Genomic DNA, 24,022 nt, shown 5'->3' with positions numbered 1-24,022 from the left:
CCCTCTGCCTCTGCCTGCCACTCTCCTTGCTTGTGCTCTCTCTCTGTCAAATAAATAAATAAGATCTTAAAAAAAATGAAAATTAAAAAAAGATTTTTAAGAAGGAATTGAAAAGATGTTGGTTGAAAAAGAAAAGAAGAAAAATTCAACTAAAAAAATAGAAAAAGAAAAAATGAAGAAAATTTAAAAAATTAACTTAGGAAGACTAAAGAATCATGGGGAAAAAGCCATGAATTCTATATGCTGTATTCCCCTAGCGCTGGGGTTTTGTGGTTCTCATTGATAGGTAAACTTGGTCTTGGCTAGATGTTCTTGTTGATCTTCTGGGAGTGGGACCTGTTGCAGTGATTCTCAAATGCCTTTGCCTGAGGCAGAATTGCCCCGCCCTTTCCTGGCCCAGCTAAGTAATCTGCTGGGGTTTGCTCTCGGTAGCTTTTGTTCCCTGCAAGCTTTCTGTACAGCTTTGGAGGACGAGAAAGAAAATGGCGGCCTCCCAATCTCTGGTCCTGGAGGAGCTGAGAACTTGTGGCCTCACTCCTCACTGAGCCCTCATAGAAAAGCAGTCAATCACTCCTGTCTCCCTGGTCTCCAGCTGCACTCCGTGCTCACCCGGCCTGTGACTGAGCATTTCTATCTCTGGCACACGACCCTATCTGGCATCTCCAAATCAAGCAGATTCCTGGTGGATCATGGTTTATGGCAACCCCAAGCTGAGAGCCCACTTCTTGTATGTCTTTGCAGCCAGCTTCCCTGCTCCAATACTGGGGAACTCTGCCACACTCAGGCCCCCCTGGTCTTTCCGTGACCCCAAGGGTCCTGAGACCATGTTGTGCCAGCGAGGGTTCCACCCCCCACTCAGCCACTGGAGCGACGTCCCTCAGCAGAGCCGACTTCTAAAAGTTCCAATTTTGTGCTCCACTGCTCTATCACTTACCAGTGGCGGCTGACGGAGGCCCCCTCCCTCCATCGTCTATCTTCCTGTATATCACCTCGGATTCACTTCTCCACACGTCCTACCTTCCAGAAAGTGGTCACTTTTCTGTTCATAGAATTGCTGCTATTCTTTTCTTTGATCTCCTGTTGAGTTTGTAGGTGTTCTGAGTCATATGATAACTATCTAGTTGAATTCCTGGGACCAGATGAAATTTAGGTCTCCTACTCCTCCACCATCTTGCTCCTCCCCCCCGTACAATATGTCTTTTATTGTATAGTGTGAATCTTAGCCTCTTCCCTGGGCCCCTGGAGTTCTGTTTGAGAGCATGAATACTGAAGGTTGAGAAATTAGAGCCTACTAAATAGGCCCATCACACGTGATTTTTGGCCAAAATATCCAGGAATGAGGGGAGTCCTATATTTTACCCAAATATTATGTATGTTTTCTCTTTTTTAAACAGCTCTGTGAATCAGGATTAAATAATACTAGTTCCTGAAATAAACAAACCCCAAATGTCAGTATTTGACCCAACAAAGGTTTATTTCTCACTTATAACCCATGGAGGGTGAGTAGTAGAGCTTTGCTCTCCTTATGCTCTGGTCATATTATTTTCAACTTGTGGCTTCTTTAGGTTGCCTTAGTGTGTCATCCAGCCAACAGATGGATATAAGAGAAAACAAATATGAAAAAGTTACAGTCTAAATTTTTTTCATTTATATTCATTCCATGAGTAAAAATTAGTTATATAGTCTAGAATGTTAAGGGTCTGTTAAATGTAATTTAGCCATGTGCCTAGGAAGAATAAACAGATTTGGTGAGTATCTGGTCAGTCTCTGCAAAGCATTTTTTTCTGTTTATTTAAACAAGTATAAAAATATACTTCATATATAATATATGAAGAACTGCTTTACCTCAGCACCCTTTCAAAAAAGTACTCTGCTCCCTTAGGGAATCTATGTTTTGGGGTATTTTTGGTTTGAAGCTATGTTTGGATGAGTTTAGCAAACTTGTAAAGACTTAGGAAAATGCTGAGGATGGAGAATTTTTTGTTCTGAATAAGACTTATAAGGACTGCATATGACTTTTTTCCCATATAACTTTAGAAAGGGATTATAAAATAAGCATGAGCTATCTCTGGCAAAACCATGAGGGAAGTGAAGCTGCACAATGCTTTCCTTTCCCCTTTTCCTTATTGGATTTCTCCCTCTTCATCCTTCCATTTCCAGGTACCAGGACCCTCATACTAGCTGTCAAGCACACCTCCCCTCCTCTCTCAGAATTTACCAGCCTTGTATCCTGTCAGGGCTTTGTATGGTGCTTAATCAGAGAAACTACTTCATAGTTAGATATTGACAGCTGATTATCTAACTGTGATATCACTTCCAGAGATGTTTGCAGTTCAACAGGCATTCTTGGCAATATAACACTTGAAATCTTTCCATTCTATTGGACCTAGAGGACTGCAGCAAGCCTACAGGGCTTTTTAGTGTAGCTTCCAATTCATACTTCATAGGTATTCACCAAGAGAGGAAACAAAGGGAGTCTATTCAGACATTCATGAAGGCCTATGACACTTCTCCATAACCAGTGCTGGGGCGAGTAGTTCTCCATATCCTGCTTTCTTAGTAATTCTGTTATAATAGTGACTCATTTTTCAGTCATCTTTCCTCTCTAGCTATTGTTAACAAGTACCTGAAAAGAAGGGAAGAGACCTGTGAGCTACTGAAGTAGCTTCCAGTAACACAAACTCAGGCCCTCATCTCTACTGAAGAGACCTTCTGATATGCAGTCACAATCAATTTTTATTTCATATAGAATTTTATTAAGGTGAGTAATCTGATTTATAGCCCCAGGATACATTGGAAATAAAAAAATACAGGTTGCAAAAAGATGGTTTTTATAAAATCAAGAACAACTTGGGCAACCTGCAGTGACAACACAGTGAAACAGTTATTTTATAACATTTAGAAGAGATGGAGATATGATTAGTATTCTCTAGTTAAAAAGATATACTTCGATTTCTATCAAACAAATTCAAGCTAAAAAATTTGGGCATGGGGGGTTTTACTATATGTAAATTATGTTTTAATAAAAAAATGGAAAAAATTGGACAGGAAACAAGTATCTTCTGAAAGGAAAACAAATCTGGGAGTGGGGCAGGTGTGTGGTGATATTGCAAAACTGAATGTGGAGACCTCTGCATCTATGCTCTTTTGGAGAGCCATGAGTTACTGAATAAGATATGCAGCAGTTAATTTGGTCTCATTGTGTTTCTGCATATTCTTCACTCTTTCTGATGGAGAAAGTGCAGTACAGAGTTCTCCAGAATGTATGCTAAAATAAAAATACTTCTCTCAAAGCTGGGACCCTGTTTTAGTAGTACTTGGGGATGTGATTCTTTACGACATAACCTTTTGGAGAAGGCTAGAGATTGTGTTGGTCCAAGGAATATTACACCAGAGACCACAACGCTTACCAAGGCCACAGTGATGGAAAAGGCCAACAAAAAGAAGCAAACAGTCTCACTGTAGTGCTTGTTATCAGAAGTCTTATTTGCTTTAAAAATAATTGACAGCTGAAAGAGGCTATCTTTAAAAGTGTCCATAAATGATACAGAAGGTTCATGTGAGGTGTTTTTAATGAGTAGGTTTTTAGACAATTGTTTAGTTTTTGCCTTGTTCGTTTTAATTACCATTAATAGAATCTGCATTAGGAGAAAACACAATGGCTAAAGTTTTGGAAGAACTCTTTTCTGTGTGTTGGGGTGGTGGGTAAAGATTGAAATATGTGAAAGAAAGCTTCTGGCTATATCAGGGCCAAAAAAAAACATGTTTATTGATCATGTATACTGAAGTCTTGCTAAATTAACTTACTAGTTTTAGTAGTTTTTTCTGTAGAGTCCACTGGATTTTCTACATAGACGATCATTTATCTGTGAATAGAGACAGTTTTACTTCTTCCTTTCAAGATGAAATGCTTTTTTCTCTGTTACTGCATTGGTCAAATTCTCCAGTATAATGCTAAATAGCAAGGAATGAGGTGTATATCATGCCTTGTTTCTGATCTTAGGGGGAAAAATTAGTCTTTCATCATTAAAGTCTGATGCTAGCAATAGTTTTGTAGATGCCCTTGTTCATGTCAAAGAAGTACCCTTCTTTTCCTACTTTACTGACAGTTTTTATCAGGAATGGATGTTTAATTTGTTAAATGCTTTTTCTGCACCTATTCAGATGAAGTGACTTTTTTTTTAGCTTTTTAATATGTTGAATTACATTAATTGATGTTCAAATGCTAAACTAACTTTGTATTTCTGAGATAAACCCCACTTGGTCATGATTTGGTTTACTAAAATTTGTGAAAAATTCTTGTGCCTATGTTCATGTGGGACATTGGTTTAAAATTTTTTATCTTATAATGTCTTATTCGGTTTGGGTATCAGAGCAACAATGGCTTCATAGAATGATTCGGGAAATATTCACTTCTCTTAATGTTTTTGGAAGAGTTTGTGTGGAATTGATATTTAGTCCATAAAAATTTGGTGGAATTCTTTGATGAGTCATTGGGGCTTGGAGTTTTCTTTATGGGAAAGTTTAACTACAAATTCAGTTTCCTTACCAGATAGGACTATTTGAGTTATCTATTTTTTTTTAACTGAGTTTTGATAGTTTATACTTACAAATAATTTGTTTCATTTATGTTTTAGAATACATTGACATAAAGCTGTTTATAATCTTCTCTTATCTTTTTGATATCTGTAGTCTGAATCTGTAGTGGTATCACCTCTCATTCTCCAAATTGGCAATTTATGCCTTCTTTCCTTTTTTTTGTCAGTCAAACTAGAGTTTTTTGTTATTATGTTCAGTTAGCCACTGTGTAGTACATCGTTTGTTTTTGAGAGTAGTATCAATTTTATTGGTCTTCTCAAAGAATCAGGTATTGGTTTCATTGATATTCTCTATTGTTTTTCTTTTAATTCATTTCTACAATAATTTTTATTATTTCCTTTCTTTTGTTTTAGTTTGCTCTTCTTTTTCTAATTTCTTAAGGTAGAAGCTGAAGTTATTGATTTGAGACCTTTCTTACTTTCCACAATAGGTTTTTAGTTCCATGAATTGTCCTTTAAAAGATGCTTTAGCAACATTCCATAATTGTGTTTTTTATTTCCACTCAATTCAATATGACCCATGGGTCAAAGAATAGTTTTTTAGGTTTTAAATATTGAGGGATTTTCCATGTCTTTTTTAAAGTGATTTTTAATTTATTTCCATTGAAGTTAGATAACATACTTTGTATGATGTGAATGTTTCTGAATTTATTTTATTTTTCACAATATTATTGACTATATTCCCTATGCTGTACTTTTCGTCTATATGACTTTCTTATTCTATAACTTGAAGTTTGTATCTTTTAATGCCTTCACCTATTTTACCCACCCCTCCACCTACCTTCCCCCTGGAAGCCACCAGTTTGTTCTCTGTATTTAAGTCTTTTTTTTTTTTCCATTTGCTCATTTGTTTTGTTTTTTGGCCTCCACATATAAGTGAAATCACACGGTATTTGTCTTTCTCTGTTTTGCTTATTTCATTTGGTATAACGCCCTCTAGGTCCATCCATGTTGTCACAAATGGCAAGATTTCATTCTTTTTTAAGGCTAATACTCCATTGTGTGTGTGTGTGTGTGTGTATGTGTGTGTGTATACCATATCTTCTCTACCCATTCATCTATCAGTGGTGACTTGGGTTGCTTTCATATCTTGGTTATTGTAAATAATGTTGCAATAAAGATAAGAATGCATATATTTTTTTCAAATTAGTGTTTTCATTTTCTTTGGGTAAATACCTAGTAGTGGAATTACTGGATTACATGGTAGTTCCATTTTTAATTTTTTGAAGATCCTCCATACTGTTTTCTATAGTAATTGTACCAATTTACATTCCCACCAACAGTGCAGAGGGTTCCCTTTTCTCCAGTCCTCGCCAACCTGTGTTATTTCTTGTCTTTTGGATACTAGTCATTCTGACTGGTATGAGGTGATATCTCATTGTGGTTTTGATTTGCATTTCCCTGATAATTAGTGATGTTGAGCATCTTTTCATGTGTTTGTTGGTCATCTGTCTATCTTTTTTTAAGTTCTAATTTAAATTCCAGTTAGTCAACATACAGTGTATTATTAGTTACAAGTCTACAATATAGCGATTCAACACTTCCATACAACATCCAGTGCTACTCACAAGTGTATTCCTTAATCCCCATCACATATTCAATCCATCCCCCCACCCACTTCCCCTCTGATAACCATCAGTTTGTCCTGTATAGTTAAGAGTCTGTTTCTTGGTTTGCCTCCCTCTCTCTCTCTTTTTTCCCCTTTGCTGGTTAGTTTTGTTTCTTAAATTCCACATATCAGTGAAATAATGTTTTTGTCTTTCTCTGACTCAGTTATTTTGCTTAGCATTATACTCCCTAGCTCCATCCATGTTGTTGCAAATGGCAAGATTTCATTCTTTGTTATGCTGAGCAATATCCCTATATATATATATATATATATAATTTTTTTTCATACTAGTCATTGTGACTGGTATAAGGTGATAAATCATTGCGGTTTTGCTTTGCATTTCCCTGATGATTAGTGATGTTGAACATCTTTTCATGTGTTTGTTGGTCATCTGTGTGTGTGTGTGTGTCTGTGTATACATATACATATATATATGTATATATACCACATCTTTTTTTATCCATTTATTAATTGATGGACATCTGGGCTGTTTCCATAATTTTGCTATTGTAGATAATGCTGCTATAAACATCAGGGTACATGTATCTCTCTGAATTAATTTTTTTCTATTCTTTTTTAAAAAAGATTTTATGTACTTATTTGAGAGAGACACAGAACATGAGCAGGGGGTAGGAGCAGAGGGAGGGGGAGAAGCAGACTCCCCACTGAGCTGGGAGCCCAAGATGGGGCTCGATCCCAGGACCCCAGGATCATGACCTGAGCTAAATGCAGCCACTTAACTGACTGAGCCACCCAAACACCCCAGTTTTTTTGTGTTCTTTGGGTAAATACTTAGTAGTGCAATTGCTGGATCTTAGGGTAGTTCTATTTTTAACTTTTTGAGGAACTTCCATACTATTTTCCAGAGTGGCTGTACCAGCTTGCATTCCTGTCAACAGTGTAAGAGGGCTCCCCTTTCTCCACACCTTGCCAACATCTGTTGTTTCCTGAGTTGTTAATTTTAGCCATTCTGACTGGTGTAAGGTGGTATCTCATTATGATTTTGATTTGTATTTCCTTGATAATGAGTGATGTGGAGCATTTTTCATGTGTCTGTTGGCCATCTGGATGTTGTCTTTGGAAAAATGTTCGTTCATGTCTTATGCCCATTTTTTATTTGGATTATTTATTTTTGGAGTGTTGAGTTGTATAAGTTCTTTATATATTTTGGATACTAACCTTTTATCAGATACATCACTTGCAAATATCTTCTCCCATTCCATAGGCTGTCCTTTAGTTTTGTTGATTGTTTCCATAGGTTGTTTTGTAGTTTTGTTGATTGTTTCCTTCCCTGTGCAAAAGCTTTTTATTTTGATGAAGTCCCAATAGTTTATTTTTGCTTTTGTTTCCCTTGCCTCCAGAGACATATTTAGATTGAAGTTGCTATGGCCAATGTCAAGGAAGTTATTGACTATGGTTTCGTCTAGGATGTTTTTACGGTTTCAAGTCTCACATTTAGGTCTTTAATCCATTTTGAATTTATCCTCTTTTTTAAAAGATTTTATTTATTTATTTGATAGAGAGAGAGAGATAGTGACAGAGATAGTGAGAAAGAGCACAAGCAGGGGGAGAGGCAAAGGAAGAGGGAAAAATAGGCTCCCTGTGGAGCAGGAAACTGGACGTGGGGCTCGATCCTGGGACCCTGGGATCATGACCTGAGCTGAAGGCAGACGCTTAACAACTGAGCCACCCAGGCACCCCCATTTTGAATTTATTCTTGTGTATGGTATAAGACAGTGGTCCAGCTTCTTTCTTTTGCATGTCCAGCTTTCCCGACACCATTTGTTGAAAAGACTCTCTTTTCCCACTGGATATTCTTTCCTGTTTTGTTGAAGATTGACTGCTTAGTTGTGGATTCATTTCTGGGTTTTCTATTGTTCTATTGATCTATGTGTCTATTTTTGTGCCAGTACCACACTTATTTTGATCACTACAGCTTTGTAATATATCTTGAAGTCTGGAATTGTGATGCTTTCAGCTTTGCTTTTCTTCTTCAGGGTTGCTTTGGCTGTTCAGGGTCTTTTGGGGTTCCATACAAATTCTAGAATTGTTTGTCCTAGTTTTGTGAAAAATGCTTGGTATTTGGATAGGGATTGCATTAAGTGTGTAGATTATTTTGGGTAGGATAGACCTTTTAATAATATTGTCCTTCCAATCCATGACCACGGAATGTTTTCCCCTTTTTGTGTCATCTTCAATGTCTATCATCAGTGTTTTATACTTTTCAGAGTACAGTTCTTTTGCCTCATGGGTTAGGTTTATTCCTAGGTATGTTACTGTTTTTGGTGCAACTGCAAATGGGATTGATTCCTTAATTTCTCTTTCTGCTGCTTCATTATTGGTTTATAGAAATGCAAGATTTCTGTATGTTGATTTTGTATCCTATAACTTTACTGAATTTGTGTATCAGTTCTAGCAGTTTTTTGGTGGAGTCTTTCAAGTTTCCCAAATAGAGTATCATGTCATCTGTGAAGAATAAAAGTTTTACTTCTTCCTTGCTGATCTGGATGCCTTTTATTTCTTCTTCCTGTCTGACTGCTGTGACTAGGACTTCCAGTATTATGTTAAATAACAGTGGTGAGAGTGGACATCCCTGTCTTAATCCTGACCATAGAGGAAAAGCTCTCAGTTTTTCCCCAATGAGGATGATATGAGCTGTGGATTTTTCATATATAACCTTTATTATGTTGAGGTATGTCCCTCTAAACCTACTTTGTTGAGGGATTTTAGCATGAATGAATGTGGTACTTTGTCAAATGCTTTTTCTGTACCTATTAAACTGATCATATGGTTCTTATCCATTCTGTTATTAATGTGGTGTATCATGTTTATTGATTTGCAAATATTGAACCACTCTTTCATCCAAGGAGTAAATCCCATTTGTGTGTGTATGTCTTTTTTGGGAAAATGTCCATTCAGGTCATCTGCCCAATTTTTAATTGGATTATTTTTTCTGTTGAGCTGAATAAGTTCTTTATATATTTTGGATATTAACTCCTTATCTGATATATCATTTGCAAATATCTTCTCCCATTCAGCAGGTTGCCTTTGTTTTATTGGTAGCTTCCTTTGCTGTGCAAAAGACTTATTTTTTGTGTAGTCCCAGTAGTTTATTTTTGCTTTTGTTTCCCTTGTCTGAGTAAATATATCCATTAATATGGTGCTAAGGCCAATTTCCAAGCCTCACTGCAGATGTTTTCTTGTAGGAGTTTTATGATTTCAGGTTTCACATTTAGGACTTAAATCCACTTTGTGTTTATATTTGTGTGTAAAGAAAGTGGTCCAGTTTTATTCTTTTGATGTAGCTGTCCACTTTTCCCAGCACCATTTATTGAAGAGACTGTCTTTCCCCCACTGTATATTCATGCCTCTTTTGTCATAAACTAATTGACCAAATAAGCATGGGTTTGTTTCTGGGCCCTCTATCCTGTTCTGCTGATCTATGTCTATTTTTGTGCCAGTATCATACTGTTTTGATTTACTATAGTTTGTAATATATCTTGAAATCTGAGATTGTGATACTGACAGCTTTGTTCTTTTCTCTCAAGATTGCTATGGCAAGAGGGCACCTGGGTAGCACAGCTGGTTAAGCATCCAACTCTTGGTTTGGGCTCATGTTGTGAGACTGAGCCCCATGTCAGGCTCCATATTCAGTGCAGAGTCTGCTTAAGTTTCTCTCTCCCTCTCCCTCTGCCCTTCCCCCTGAGTTTGCACTTTCTCTCTCTTAAATAAATAAATAAATCTGTAAAAAAAAAAAAAAAGATTGCTTTGGCAAGGCACACGGATGACTCAGTTGGAAGAGCATATGACTCTTGATCTTGGATTCTTGAGTTTGAGTCCCACGTTGGGTATAGAGATTACTTACAATAAATAAATTTAAAAAATTTTTCAAGATTGCTTTGGCTATTTGGGGTATTTTGTGGTTCCATTCAAATTTTAGGTTTATTTGGTCTAGTTCTGTGAAAAATGTTATCGGTATTTTGAGAGGGATTGCAATGAATCTGTACATTGCTTTGGGTAATTTGGAAACTTTAACCATAAGCACTGTATATCTTTCCATTTGTTCATATCATCTTCAATTTCTTTCATCAATGTTGGATGCTTTCCAGAGTATAGGTCTTTCACTTCTTTCATTAAATTTATTCCCGGTTATTTTACTCTTTTTAGTGAAACTATAAATGGGATTGCTTTCTTAATTTCTCTTTCTGCTAGTTTGTTATTAGTGTATAGAAATGCAGTACATTTCTGTATATTAATTTGTGCCCTGCAACTTTACTAAATCATTTATTAGTTCTAATAGTTTTTTTTTTTTTTGTGGATTCTTCAGGGTTATCATGTCATCTACAAATAGTTTTACTTCCTCCTTACCAATTTGGATGCTTTTTATTTCTTTCTCTTATCTGATTCCTATAGCTAGGACCTCCAGTACTATGTTGAATAAAAGTGGTGACTAGTGGACAATTCTTGTCTTGTTCCTGATCTTAGAGAAAATACTTTCAGTTTTTTATTATCGAGTATGTTAGTTGAGGATTTTTCATATGTTCTCTCTAAACCTAGTTTGTTGGGAGTTTTTAATCACAAATAGATGCTGTATTTTATCATGCTTTTTCTGTATCTTTTGAGATAATTATGGTTTTTTTAAAAGATTTTTATTTATTTGAGAGAGAGAGAATGAGAGAGAGAGAGAACATGAGAGGGGGGAGGGTCAAAGGGAGAAGCAGACTGCCCGCTGAGCAAGGAATCTGATGCGGGACTCGAACCCAGGACTCCAGGATCATGACCTGAGCCGAAGGCAGTCGCTTAACCAACTGAGCCACCCAGGCGCCCCAAGAAAATTATGGTTTTTTATTCTTCCTCTTGTTAATGTGATGTATCACATTGACTGATTTGTGAATATTGAACCATCCTTGCATCCCTGGAATAAATCCAACTTGATTGTGGTAAATGATCCCTTAAATGTATAGTTGAATTCAGTTTGCTAATATTTTGTTGAGGAGTTTTGCATCTATGTTCATCAGGGATATTGTCCTGTAGTTTTCTATTTTTTGTTTGTTTTTTGTAGGGTCTTTAGTTTGGTTTCAGAGTAATTCTGGCCTCATAGAATGAATTTGGAAGTTTTTCTTCCTCTTCTATGTTTTGGAATAGTTTGAGAATAGGTATTACCTCTTCTTTAAATGTTTGGTAGAATTCACTCATGAAACCACATGGACTTGTTTGTTGGGGAATGTTTTGATTACCAATTCAATTTTGTTTCTAGTAATCCTTCTGATCAAGTTTCCTATTTCTTCTTGATTCAGTGATAGACGATTGTATGTTTCTAGGAATTTATCCATTTCTTCTAGGTTGTTGAGTTTGTTGGTATATAGTTTTTCATAGTATTCTCATAATTCTCTATATTTCTGTGGTTGTTATTTCTTTTCCTTAATTTCTGCTTTTATTTGAGTCCTCTCTCTTTTCTTGATGAGTCTAGCTAAAGGTTTATCAATTTTGTTTATTTTTTTAAAGAACCAGCGCTTGTTTTCCTTCATCTTTTATATTGTTTTTTTAAGTCTCTATTTCATTCATTTCTGCTCCAGTATTTATTATTTCTTTCTTTCTACTAACTATGGACTTTTTTTCTATTCCTAGGTCCTTTAGGTGGAAGGTTATATTGTTTAGTTGTCTTGTGTCTTGAGATAGTCCTGTTATCACTATAAACTTCCCTCTTAGAACTGCTTTTGCTCTGTCTCAAAGATTTTGCACCATTGGGTTTTCAATTTCATTTGTCTCCATGTATTTTTTGATTCCATCTTTGATTTCTTTGTTGATCCATTGATTGCTTAGCAGAATGTTTTTTAGTCTCATGGATTTGTATTTTTTCCAGTTTTTTTCTCATAATTGATTTCTAGTTTTATACCATTGCAGTCAGAAAAGGTGCTTGATATTATTTCAATCTTAAATTTACTGAGACTTGTTCTGTGGGTAAACATGTGGTCTATCCTGGATAGTGTTCCATGTGCACTTGAAAAGAATGTGTATTCTGTTGTATTTGGATGGAATGTTCTGTATATATCTGTTTGGTCCATCTGGTCTAATGTGTTCTTCAAAGCTATTGTTTCCTTGTTAATTTTCTGTGTGGATGATCTATGCATTGATGTAACTGAGGTGTTAAACTCCTATACTATTATTGTATTACTGTCAATTTCTTCCTTTATGTCTGTTACTATTTGCTTTATATATTTGACTGCTCCTATGTTGGGAGCATAGATATTTGCTATTATTATATCCTCTTGTTGGATTTATACCTTTATCATTATGCAACGTCCTCCTTTGTCTCTTGATACAGTCTTTATTTTAAAGTCTATTTTGTCTGACATAAGTGATGCTACCTCAGCGTTTTTTTCACTTCCATTGCATGGAACACCTTTTTCCATCACTTTATTTTCAGCCTGTATGTATCCTTAGGTCTGAAGTGAGTCTCTGGTAGGCAGCATATAGATGGGTCTTGTTTTTTTTATCCATTCAGTCACCCTATGACTTGTGATTGGGGTATTTAGTCCATTTACATTTAATTATTGATAGGTATATACTTATTGTCATTTTGTTAACTGGTTTCTGGTTGATTTTGTAGCTTTTCTTTGTTCCTTTCTCTCATGCTTTCTTCCTTTGTGGTTTGATGGCTTTCTGTAGTGTTATTCTTTGATTTCTTTATCTTTTGTTTCTGAATTTACTGAGACCTTGTTTTATGGCCTGGAATATGGTCTATCTGGTAAGTATTCTGGGTGGACTTGAAAAGAATGTGTATTCTGCTATTGTTGAGTGGAGTGTTTGAAAATGCCACTTAAATCAAGCTGGTTGTTAATATTATTAAAATCTTCTATATCCTTGTTAACTTTGTCTACCTGTTTTATCAATTATTGAGTGAAGGATACTGAACTCCCTATTTGTGGAGTTGTCTATTTCTACATGTATTTTGCAGCTATCTTATTAGGCAAATCATTATTTAATTTTGTTATGCCCTCGTAATGATTTGACAACTTTAACATTATGAAATGACCTTCTTTATCTCTGGAAATATTCTTTGCTCTGAAATTTACTTTCTCTGATATAACTATAGCCATTCTAGATTTCTTTTGACTAGTATTAGTGTGCAATATTGGTTTTCACCCATTAACTTTTAATTATTTGTGTCTTTATTTTTAAAGTGAATTTTTTCTAAGAAGTATATAGTTGAGAATTGCTTTTTTAAAAATCCAAAATGAAAGTCTTTGCCTTTTAATTAATGGTGTTTTATGGAGTGTTTTTTAGTGATTTCATTTTACTTCTTTTGTTAGTTTTTTTTTTAGCTGTAACTCTGTTTCATTATATAAGTGGTTGCTTTAGAGTTTATAGCAGCCATCTTTAACCCATCACAGTCTACTTTCACGGGATATTATACCACTTCACATACATTATAAGAACTGTAGTATAGTATGCTTTCATTTCTCTACTCCTGACTTTAATGCCATTTAATGCTATGTACTTTATTTATACACATGTATCTCACAAAACATTGTTACCATTGTATTTAATAAAATATTTAAATAATAAAAATCTTACATATTTACCAAGTAGTTTATCATGTAATTACCATGATGCTCTTCATTCCTTTATATAAATCTAGATTTCTACCCAGTATTATTTTTCTATTACCTGAAGATTGGCTAGTGATGAATAGTTCTTCTAAAAGATAATTTTGCTGGGTATAGATTTGTAACTTGACAGATGTTTTTTCTTTAAACACTTTCAAGATTTAGCTCAACTATCTTTCACATTGTTTCTAATGAGAAATCTGTTGTCATCCTTATCTGTGTTTCTCTGTACATAATATGCTGTTTATTATGTAAACATATTAAAGCTAAATATAGGGGCACCTGGGTGGCTCATTCGTTAAGCATCGTTGACCCCGAATTGGGCTCCCTGCTCCACGGGAAGACTGCTTCTCCCTCTCCCATTCCCCCTGCTTGTGTTCCCTCTCTCACTGTGTCTCAAATAGATGAAATCTTAAAAAAAAAAAAGCTAAATATATAAAGGATTTTCTCTTTTTTACTGTTTTTTTTCCTCACTGATTTTAAGCAATTTGATTATAATATACCTTGGTGAAGCTTTTTTCATGTTTCTTGTGTGTAGGGTTTATGGAACTTCTTAGATCTATGAGTTTATAGTTTTTCATCATATTTGAAACATTTTGGACACGAGTTTTTCAACTATATTTTGTACCTCATTCATTTTTTTTTGTAAACTCCAGTTATACATATATTAGGTTGCTTGAACTCATCCCATATCCCACTGATGCTTTTTAAAAATTAATTAATTTTAAAAATTAAGAAATTTGCTTTTTAGATAGTTTCCATTACCCTTTCTGCAAGTTCACTATGTTTTTACTAAATTGCCTAGTCTGCTGCCAATCCTAAACAGTGTAGTTTTCATTGCAGACATTGTTATTTTCACTTCTATGAATCTGATTTGGGTTCTTTTTTGTATCTTCTTTGTTCCTACATAATTTTTGAACATTTGGAATACAGTTATAGTAATTACTTTGTAATGCCCCTTTCTGCTAATTTTAACATTGGTGTCAGTCTGAGTTGGTTTCAGCTGATTGATTTTTGTCTTCATTATGGGATGTATTTTTCCTGCTTCTTTTTATGCTTGGTAATCTTTCATTAAATGCTAATTAAATTGGCTTTGTGACTTTACATACTTGGGTTCTAGATATTTTTGTATTCTTATGAATATTCCTTTTTTTAAAAAAAGATTTATTTATTTTTATTTGGGGGGAGGAAGGACAGAGGGAGAGAGAGAGCCTCAAGCAGACTCCCCACTGAGTGTGGAGACTGATGTAGGGTCAATCCCAGGACCCTGAGATCATGACCTGAGCTGAAATCAAGAGTCAGACACTTAATTGACTGAGCCACCCAGGTACCCCTCCTATGAATATTCTTAAACTTTGCAGTTAAATTAGTTGGAAACAGTTTGATCCTATTGAGTTTGCTTTTAAGAGTTGTTAGGTGGCATCTGAGGAGTATTTAGTCTAGGACTAATTTTATTTTATTTATTTTATTATGTTCAGTTAGCCATTGTATAGTGCCTAATTAGTTTTTGAGTAGTGTTCAATGATTCATTAGTTAAGTGTAACACTTAACTAATACTCATCACAGCATGTGCCCTCCTCAATACCCATCACCGTGTTACCCCCTCTCCCCACCCTCCTTCCCTCTGAAACCCCCACACTATTTCTTGGGATCCATAGTTTCTCATGGTTCATCTCCCTCTTGGATTTCTCCCCCTTTGGATTTCCCTCCCTTCCCCTATGGTCCTCTGTGCTATTGCTTATGTTCCATATATGAGTGAAACCATGTGATAATTGTCTTTCTCTGCTTGACTTATTTCAATTAACATAATCCCCTCCAGTTCCATCCATGTTGATGCAAATGGTGGGTATTCATCATTTCTAATGGCTGAACAATATTCCATTGTGTATATGTACCACATCTTCTTTATCCATTCATCTGTTGATGGACACCTCAGCTCCTTCCACAGTTTGGCTATTGTGGGCATTGCTGCTATGAACATTGGGGTGCACATGCCCTTTCTTTTCACTACATCTGTATCTTTGGGGTAAATACCTAGTAGTGCAATTTCTGGGTCATAGGGTAGCTCTATTCTTAACATCTTGAGGAACCTCCATGCTGTTTTCCAGAATGGTTGTACCAGCTGGTATTCCTACCAACAGTGTAAGAGGGTTCCCCTTTCTCTGCATCCTCCCCAACATTTGTTGTTTCCTGTTTTGTTAAATTTAGCCATTCTAATTGGTGTAAAGTGGTATCTCGTGGTTTTGATTTGTATTTCCCTGATGGCTAGTGATGTTGAGCATTTTTTCATGTGTCTGTTAGCCATTTGTATGTCTCTTTTGGAGAAGTGTCTGTTCATGTCTTCTGCCCAATTTTTTACTGGGTTATTAGTTTTTTTGAGTGTTGAGTTTGAGAAGTTCTTTATAGATCTTGGATATCAGCCCTTTATCTGTAATGTCATTTGCAAATATCTTCTCCCATTCCATGGGCTGCCTCTTTCTTTTGTTGACTGTTTCCTTTGCTGTGCAGGAACTTAACTCGATGAAGTCCCCAAAGTTTATTTTTGCTTTTGTTTCACTGGGTTTTGGAGACGTGTCTTGAAAGAAGTTACTATGACCGATGTCAAAGAGGTAACTGTCAATGTTCTCCTCTAGGATTTTGATGGACTCACCTTGAGGTCTTTCATCCATTTTCAGTTTATCTTTGTGTATGGTGTAAGGGCATGATCCAGTTTCATTCTTCTATATGTAGCTATCCAATTTTCCCAGCACCACTTACTGAAAAGACTGTCTTTTTTTCCATTGGATATTTTTTCCTGATTTGTCAAAGATTAGTTGGCCATAGAGTTGAGGGTCCATTTCTGGAGTCTCTATTCTCTTCCATTGGTCTATGTGTCTGTTTTTGTGCCAATACCATGCTGTCTTGGTGATCACAGCTTTGTAATATAGCTTGAAGTCAGACAATGTGATGCCCCCAGCTTTGTTTTTCTTTTTCATCATTCCCTTGGTGATTTGGGTCTTTTCTTGTTCCATACAAATTTTAGGATTTTTTGTTCCAGCTCTTTGCAAAAAGCCAATAGTATTTTAATAGGGATGGCATTGAAAGTGTAAATTGCTCTGGGGAGGATAGACATTTTAACAATGTTTATTCTTCCAATCCATGAGCATGGAATATTTTTCCATCTTTTTGGGTCTTCTTCAATTTCTTTCATGAGTGTTCTGTAGTTTCTAGGGTATAGATCCTTTATCTCTTTAGTTAGTTTTATTCCTAAGTATCTTACAGTTTTTGTTGCTATTGTAAATGGAATCGTTTCTCTAATTTTTCTTTCTACAGTTGCATTGTTAGTGTATAAGAAAGCAACTGATTTCTGTGCATTGATTTTAAATCCTACCACATTACTGAATTGCTATATGAGTTCTAGTAATTTGGGGGTGGAGTCTTTTGGGTTTTCCACATAAAGAATCATATTATCTGCGAAGAGGGAGAGTTTTACTTCTTTGCCAATTTGAATAACTTTTATTTCTTTTTGTTGTCTGATTGCTGAGGCTAGGACTTCTGGTACCATGTTAAACAGTAGTGGTGAGAGTGGGCATCTCTGTTGTGTTCCTGATCGTAAGGGAAAAGCTCTCAGCTTTTCCCCATTGATAATGATATTTGCTGTGGGCTTTTCATAGATGGTTTTTACAATAATTGAGGAATGTTCCCTCTATCCCTATACTCTGAAGAGTTCTAATCAGGAATGGATGTTGTATTTTGTCAATTGCTTTTTCTGCATCAATTGAGAGGATCATATGGTTCTTGTCTTTTCTTTGATTGATGTATTGTATCACATTAATTGATTTGCAGATGTTGAATCAACCTTGCAGCCCAGGAATAAATCCCACTTGGTCGTGGTGAATAATCCTTTTAATGTACTGTTGGATCCTATTAGCTAGGATCTTGTTGAGTATTTTGGCATCCATGTTCATCAAGGATATTGGTCTGTAATTCTCCTTTTTGATAGGGTCTTTGCCTGGTTTTGAGATCAGGGTAATGAACGCCTCAATAGAAGGAGTTTGGAAGTTTTGTTTCTGTTTCTATTTTTTGGAATAGCTTCAGTAGAACAAGTATTATTTCTTCTTTAAATGTTTGGTAGAATTTCCCTGGGAAGCCATATGGCCCTGGACTCTTGTTTTTTGGGAGGTTTTTGATTACTGCTTCAATTTCGTTACTGGTTATTGGTCTATTCAGATTATCTATTTCTTCCTGTTTCAGTCTTGGTAGTTTGTAAGTTTCCGGGAAGGCATCCATTTCTTCCAGATTGCTTAATTTATTGGCATACAGTTGCTGGTAATTTCTAATAATTGTTTCTATTTCCTTGGTGTTAGTCGTGATCTCTCCCTTTCATTCATGATTTTATTAATTTGGGTCCTTTCTCTTTTCTTTTGGATAAGTTTGGTCAGTGGTTTATCAATCTTACTAATTCTTTTAAAGAACCAGCTTCTAGTTTTGTTGATCTGTTCTACTGTTTTTCTGGTTTCTATTTCATTGATCTCTGGATCAATCATTATTATTTCTCTTCTTCTGCTTGGTTTAGGTTTTATTTGCTGTTCTTTCTCCAGCTCCGTTAGGTGTAGGGTTAGCTTGTGCATTTGGGATTTTTTTGATTTTGGGGGAGAGGCTTGGATGGCTATGTATTTCTCCCTTAGGACCGCCTTTGCAGTATCCCATAGGTTTTGGACCAACGTGTTTTTATTCTCATTGGTTTCCATGAATTGTTTAAGTTCTTAATTTCCTGGTTGACCCATTCATTCTTTAGCAGGATTCTCTTTAACTTCCAAGTATTTAAATTCCTTCCAAATTTTTTCTTGTGATTGAATCCCAGTTTCAAGGCATTGTGGTATCATGCAGGGAATAATCTCAATCTTTTGGTATTGGCTGAGATCTCTTTTGTGACCCAGTATGTGGTCTATTTTGAAGAAAGTTCTTTGTGCATTTGAGAAGAATGAGTATTCTGTTGTTTTAGGGTGGAATGTTCTGTATATATCTACAAAGTCCATCTGGACCAATGTGTCATTCAAAGCTCTTATTTCTTTGTTGATCTTCTGTTTAGATGATCTGTCCAGTGCTGAGAGTGGAGTGTTAAAAATCTCCTACTATTAATGTATTATTGACAATCTGATTCTTTATTTTGGTTAACAGCTGGTTTATGTAGTTGACTGCTCCCATGTTGGGGGCATAGATATTTACAATTGTTAGATCTTCTTGTCAGATAGACCCTTTAAGAATGATATAGTGTCCCTCTAGATCTGTTATTACAGTCTTTGGTTTAAATTCTAATCCCAGCTTTCTTTTGAGGTCCATTGGCATGAAAAATGGTTCTCCATCCTCTCACTTTCAGTCTGGAGGTGTCTTTAGGTTCAAAATGGGTCTCTTGTAGATAGCATATGGATAGGTCCTGTCTTTGTATCCAATCTGCAACCCTGTGCCATTTCATGGGAGCATTTAGGTTGTTCATGTTGAGGGTTACCACTGAAAGATATATGTTTATTGCCATCCTATTGTCTGTACAGTCCCTGTTGTTCTATGGATTGTCTGTACATCTAGTCCATATTACTCTTGGGGTCTTTCTTCTTTTATAGAATCCCCTTTCATATTTCTTGCAGGGCTAGCTTGGTGGTCACATATTCTTTCAGCTTCTGCCTGCCCTGGAAGCTCTTTATCTCTCCGTCCACTCAGAATGACAGCTTTGCTGGATAAAGTATTCTTGGCTACATGTTCTTCTCATTTAGTACCCTGAATATGTCTGTCCAGCCCTTTCTGGCTTGCCAGGTCTCTGTGGACAGGTCTGACATTATTCTGATGTTCCTCCCTCTGTATGTAAGGAATCTCTTCCCCCTAACTGCCCTTAGGATGGCTTCCTTGGTTCTAAGATTTGCGAGTTTTACTATTACATGTGAGTTTTTATTATGTTGTTTTTATTTTATTATAGATTTATAGATTATCATTTCTTAAAGGTTAGTGCTTTTAATGTCCTGTTTAAGCAACTTTTGAATATTCTGAGGTATCAAAAAATATTTAACAAACAATGAATCATGGAACACTATGTCAAAAACTAATGATGTACTGTATGGTGACTAACATAACATAATAAAATAAAATTAAAAAAAATTATTCTCTTTGTTTTCACTTTAAAGCTTCATTTGTTTTACCTCTTGCATTTGGGTGTGCAATCAATCTGGCATTGATTTTTGTATATGGTGTAAAGTGGAGGTCAAGAAACTTTTTTTTGGTATGGATACGCAATTGACCCATCACTACTTACTAAAAAGACCATGCTTTTTGCACTTCACTAGAGTGTCGCCCTTGTCATAAATCAGGTGACTGTACATATAATACTTTATAATCTCTGTTCTGTTCCATTTTCAGGCTTCCTATAATGCCACACTTTTCTAATTAGTATAGTTCATAGTGAGTCTTGATATATGGTAGTAAGGCCTTCAGTTTTTAAATTTATTGTTCTTAAAGACTTCCTTGTTCACTCATAAGACATTGCATTTCCTTATGAATTTCAGAATCATCAATTTCTGCAAAAAAGTTACCTGTTGGGATTTTAAGTGGTTTACAAATTGAATTGATAGATTAGTTTAGGGTAAAGTGACATTTTTACATATTGGTTCTTTTTGTCCATGAACATGTATATCCTCCATTTATTTGCCCCTCTCAACTTCTCTCACTAATGTTTTGTAGTTTCCAGTGTAAAACTAATGTACATTTTTGTTCTGCTCAGTATCTTAAAGGTTGTCCATATTAACAAGGATCTTTAACTCATTTTCACCCCAAATGTTTTCTAAGATTTCAAAATGGTGAGAAAAATGAGACATGGGTCAGTCTACATGAAGCATATAGTGTAGTGATAATAAAAAGTTTATATTCATAGTGCAAGTAGTAATTGTGTATCATTAAAGCAACATTATAACACATTAAATTCATACTGAATTTCATGGATGTCATGAGTTTATTTTTGCTTTTACATTTGTTTAGGTTTTTGGGGGGTGTGACAGGAGGCACATTTGCTTTATTGCTTATGTTGCATATTCAAAGAAATACAATAAACCCTGTTTTAAAAATATAAGGCACATAAAAACCTCTTCAAGTTCCATATTATGGAATTTCCTATTGGCTAATAAAAGTATTTCCTATTGGCTAATTCCTATTGGCTAATAAAAGTATTTCCACTATAGAACTAGAACTATCTGGAAATTCACATGATAAATTTTTTGAATGCAAGATACCTGAAACATTATTATATCTTACCTCATGGGATAATTGAACAGTCTCAAATCAAATGTTTGTATGTGAATAATGATAACTATTGTCAAGCTTGCAGAAACCTTAATTAGCTTATCCACATATGTACAGTCAGATCCTCAAATGTTAATTTTATAAAATCTAAAGGAAGAACAGTATGTAGGGAGATTTGGCATTTTTAGTCTTCCTTCCGTAAGTCACCTTCTATTTGCAAACGCTAGTATTATAAGATGCCAAAGATCATGGACAGATACTTTTCATATGACACCCAAATCTAGCCATCCTGATCAGTAAGGTAATGTCTGAATATATCTGTTAATGTTGGTAAGGAAATCATGGAGTGTTGCACTTAGCAGGCCACAGAAATTTAACTTTCACTGATCTTGCATTCTGCAAGAAGAATGCAGCCTTGGATGAAGTCATCAAATGATTTGCCCCCATCCATATCTGTCAGACTTGTGAATGAGGATGTCCTGAAACTGGTCAGAGAGCTGGTACCCTGAGAGCGTTTGCTTGAGCTTGTTCTTGTCAATCATCCTAGAGTTTTCCCTGTCATAAGAGTGGAAGATGTTCTGCTAGTCTGTGATGTAGTTACAGATGCCAGTGAACTTGCTGAAGTTCACACCAACCTTGTTCTCTCAAACACAGACACGATGGATCTGACAGTCAACTGATTAAATGGAGTCCATGTCCCATTGGATAGTGCTGGCTGAACCTTGTTGTCTTTATCAACCCTTTGGAAAATGTGCCACAAGGAGCTCTGGTCTGACAGCACTGCACCTCTGGCAGGGCTGGCCCCAGGCCCAGGCAGTAAGGTAGGTGCCATGGGCTCAGGTGTGCAGCTGGGCTGAGGCACCAGGGGAACATGAGAGGTGTTTAGGTTTTATTATATAAAATCAACAGATTTGATTAACATCATGGTAAAAATAATTTAATGTTGCAGGATCCACAAGAAATTTTTCTTTTGCAAAGTGTCTATATATCACTGAAATTTGAAAAACTGTTTAAGAAAATGATTTTTGCTTAATTCATGTTTTCAAATTGAATGTCTAATATGTAGGTAGAATTGTGGACAAAGTAACTCAAGGAACTTTCTAGAAATAGCTTCTAACTCTTTGGTTAAAGAGTTTGGTTACTGATGGAGTTTCTTCCTGAAGGTAGCAGAAGAAAATCTACTAAAAAAACTCTTTTATTAAATGAAGTGTCAGAGGAAACACTCTGACATATCAAAGGTAGAGGATAAGCTCCAAGTTTCATAGTCCATGAGAACTTAACTTGTGGTTTTTAGTCATTTGTAATTGGGTCATTGTTCATGCCTGGTTAAAACACTGATGTTATCTTGGTAGTGTTCATCTGAGAAATAAAAAGTGTATAAATACAAGAGCTATTTGTTTGGGACTGAGCTCAAAACCAGCGGATTTTAAGAAATTTTTTTGTTGAGGGATTGTTTTTGTTTTTAATATTTGGTCTAACAGGATCTCTGGAACATTAATCTTTGAGCACTTTGGGTGAGGGAATCAAGTGTAAAGTAAGGGAAGATGTAAGGTATATCTATACAATAATATTTGGGTGAAAAGTGAGGAACTTAATTGATCAGATTTTTCCAAATAGATATATTTAACATCATGTAGTTGAAATACCCAGATCTACTACCAGTTTCTCCTCTTTTCCTACATATATTTGGCATCATAACTGTGATGATAATCTCAAATACCAGGCACTGTGTTTAATGAATATGTGTTGAATCGAAAAAAATCTTGCTTATAAATGCAGAGAAAACTTGTTTCTTGTCAAAACAACAATAGTACTGTTAACTCGAGAAAAAGCCATGTTAAAAATAATTTCTGTAAAGGTAATAGTCATCTTACTATATCTATCTATAGGCTCATTATGAAAGACTTAAAAATGTGATACCTTTGAAATCAGGGGAAGGAGAGGCCCTGCTTTTTTCATGATGTTATTCTTCAACTAGTGTGTGACTAATAGAAAAGGTATGTGACTCTTGGGGCATCCCTGCAGGTACAGTGAATGAGCAAATTCTTAGCAGCATTATGACATCACCAGGGAGCGTGACTTGGGTCAAGAGCTTGGCAGGAGGCTTTGGGAACAGCAGAATCAACAGCAATCAGGATTGGCAAGCCAACATACTGGCCACCATAAAACTGAAAAAAGAGCTTATTGTACCTCATGCACAGCAGCAGGTTTAACAGAAAAGTAGACATGTTTATAGTCCCAGATTTACAGCATGCCTTATAAACACCTTATTACTTAGAATCCAGTCTGCTGTCCTAGAAACTAAGAATGTGACTTTGTTAAGCAGTAGGATTTGTTGACATAAATGTCTTGACTAAGTTTGCCATTGTGGTTAACCAAAATGCATTTACTCCTGGGAAAGTAAACACAAGCAAACAAAATGCCTCTTATACTACAATACAGTAAGTTTCAAATTGACCAAACTTAATGCTATGACATAAATATGCTTAATGTTTATGGAATTTTTTAGAAACCTTTTGCCATGTTGGGCTTACCATCCCGTATAAGTCTTACTAAATGGGAATGTGTTTTCAGAGTTACATGTGTTTAAAGACTTCATCAGACATATTCAGAAAACCTGCCATGAATACTGGGGCTGACCACGCAGCAAATAAAATGGGTCATGGTCTCCTCAGACATTAACGTGGATAAATCAGTTCTGCACCATGTAATAGCTACACACTGAAATGGTTACCAACAATTAAAAATAGAGAACTAATGGAAAATAATGTTGAATAAATATTATAAAACCACATGAAAATATGTTCAAGGAAGGCAAAGTATCTGGCTGGATCCCACAAAGTTGAAAAAATTCCTAGGGAAAAATGAAAATTCAGACTGATCTTCTGCTGCTTAAAAATTCATCTAAAACCCTTGATTTTGGGGTAGATTTTTGAAATTAT

At 35.7% G+C, this 24,022-nt stretch overlaps 1 long non-coding RNA gene and 1 pseudogene across 1 annotated transcript; both read right to left on the bottom strand.

The window, feature by feature from the left end:
* Positions 1–1,450: 1,450 nt before the first annotated feature.
* Positions 1,451–23,062, bottom strand: LOC141371487 (uncharacterized). Its single transcript, XR_012376470.1, has 3 exons — positions 23,001–23,062; positions 3,808–3,866; positions 1,451–1,570 (listed from the first exon to the last, which is right to left on the bottom strand). It is a non-coding gene; the product is annotated as an uncharacterized lncRNA (long non-coding RNA).
* LOC112820427 (programmed cell death protein 6-like) lies at positions 21,310–21,912 on the bottom strand (annotated as a pseudogene).
* Positions 23,063–24,022: the final 960 nt, after the last annotated feature.

This window comes from Callorhinus ursinus, unplaced genomic scaffold (genome assembly GCF_003265705.2).
Source record: "Callorhinus ursinus isolate GAN/ISIS: 27379988/994484 unplaced genomic scaffold, GSC_fseal_2.0 scaffold3, whole genome shotgun sequence".
Lineage (NCBI taxonomy): Eukaryota > Metazoa > Chordata > Mammalia > Carnivora > Otariidae > Callorhinus > Callorhinus ursinus.
The sequence above is the reverse complement of the archived record's forward strand: the minus strand, read 5'-3'. Positions and strand labels throughout refer to the sequence as shown.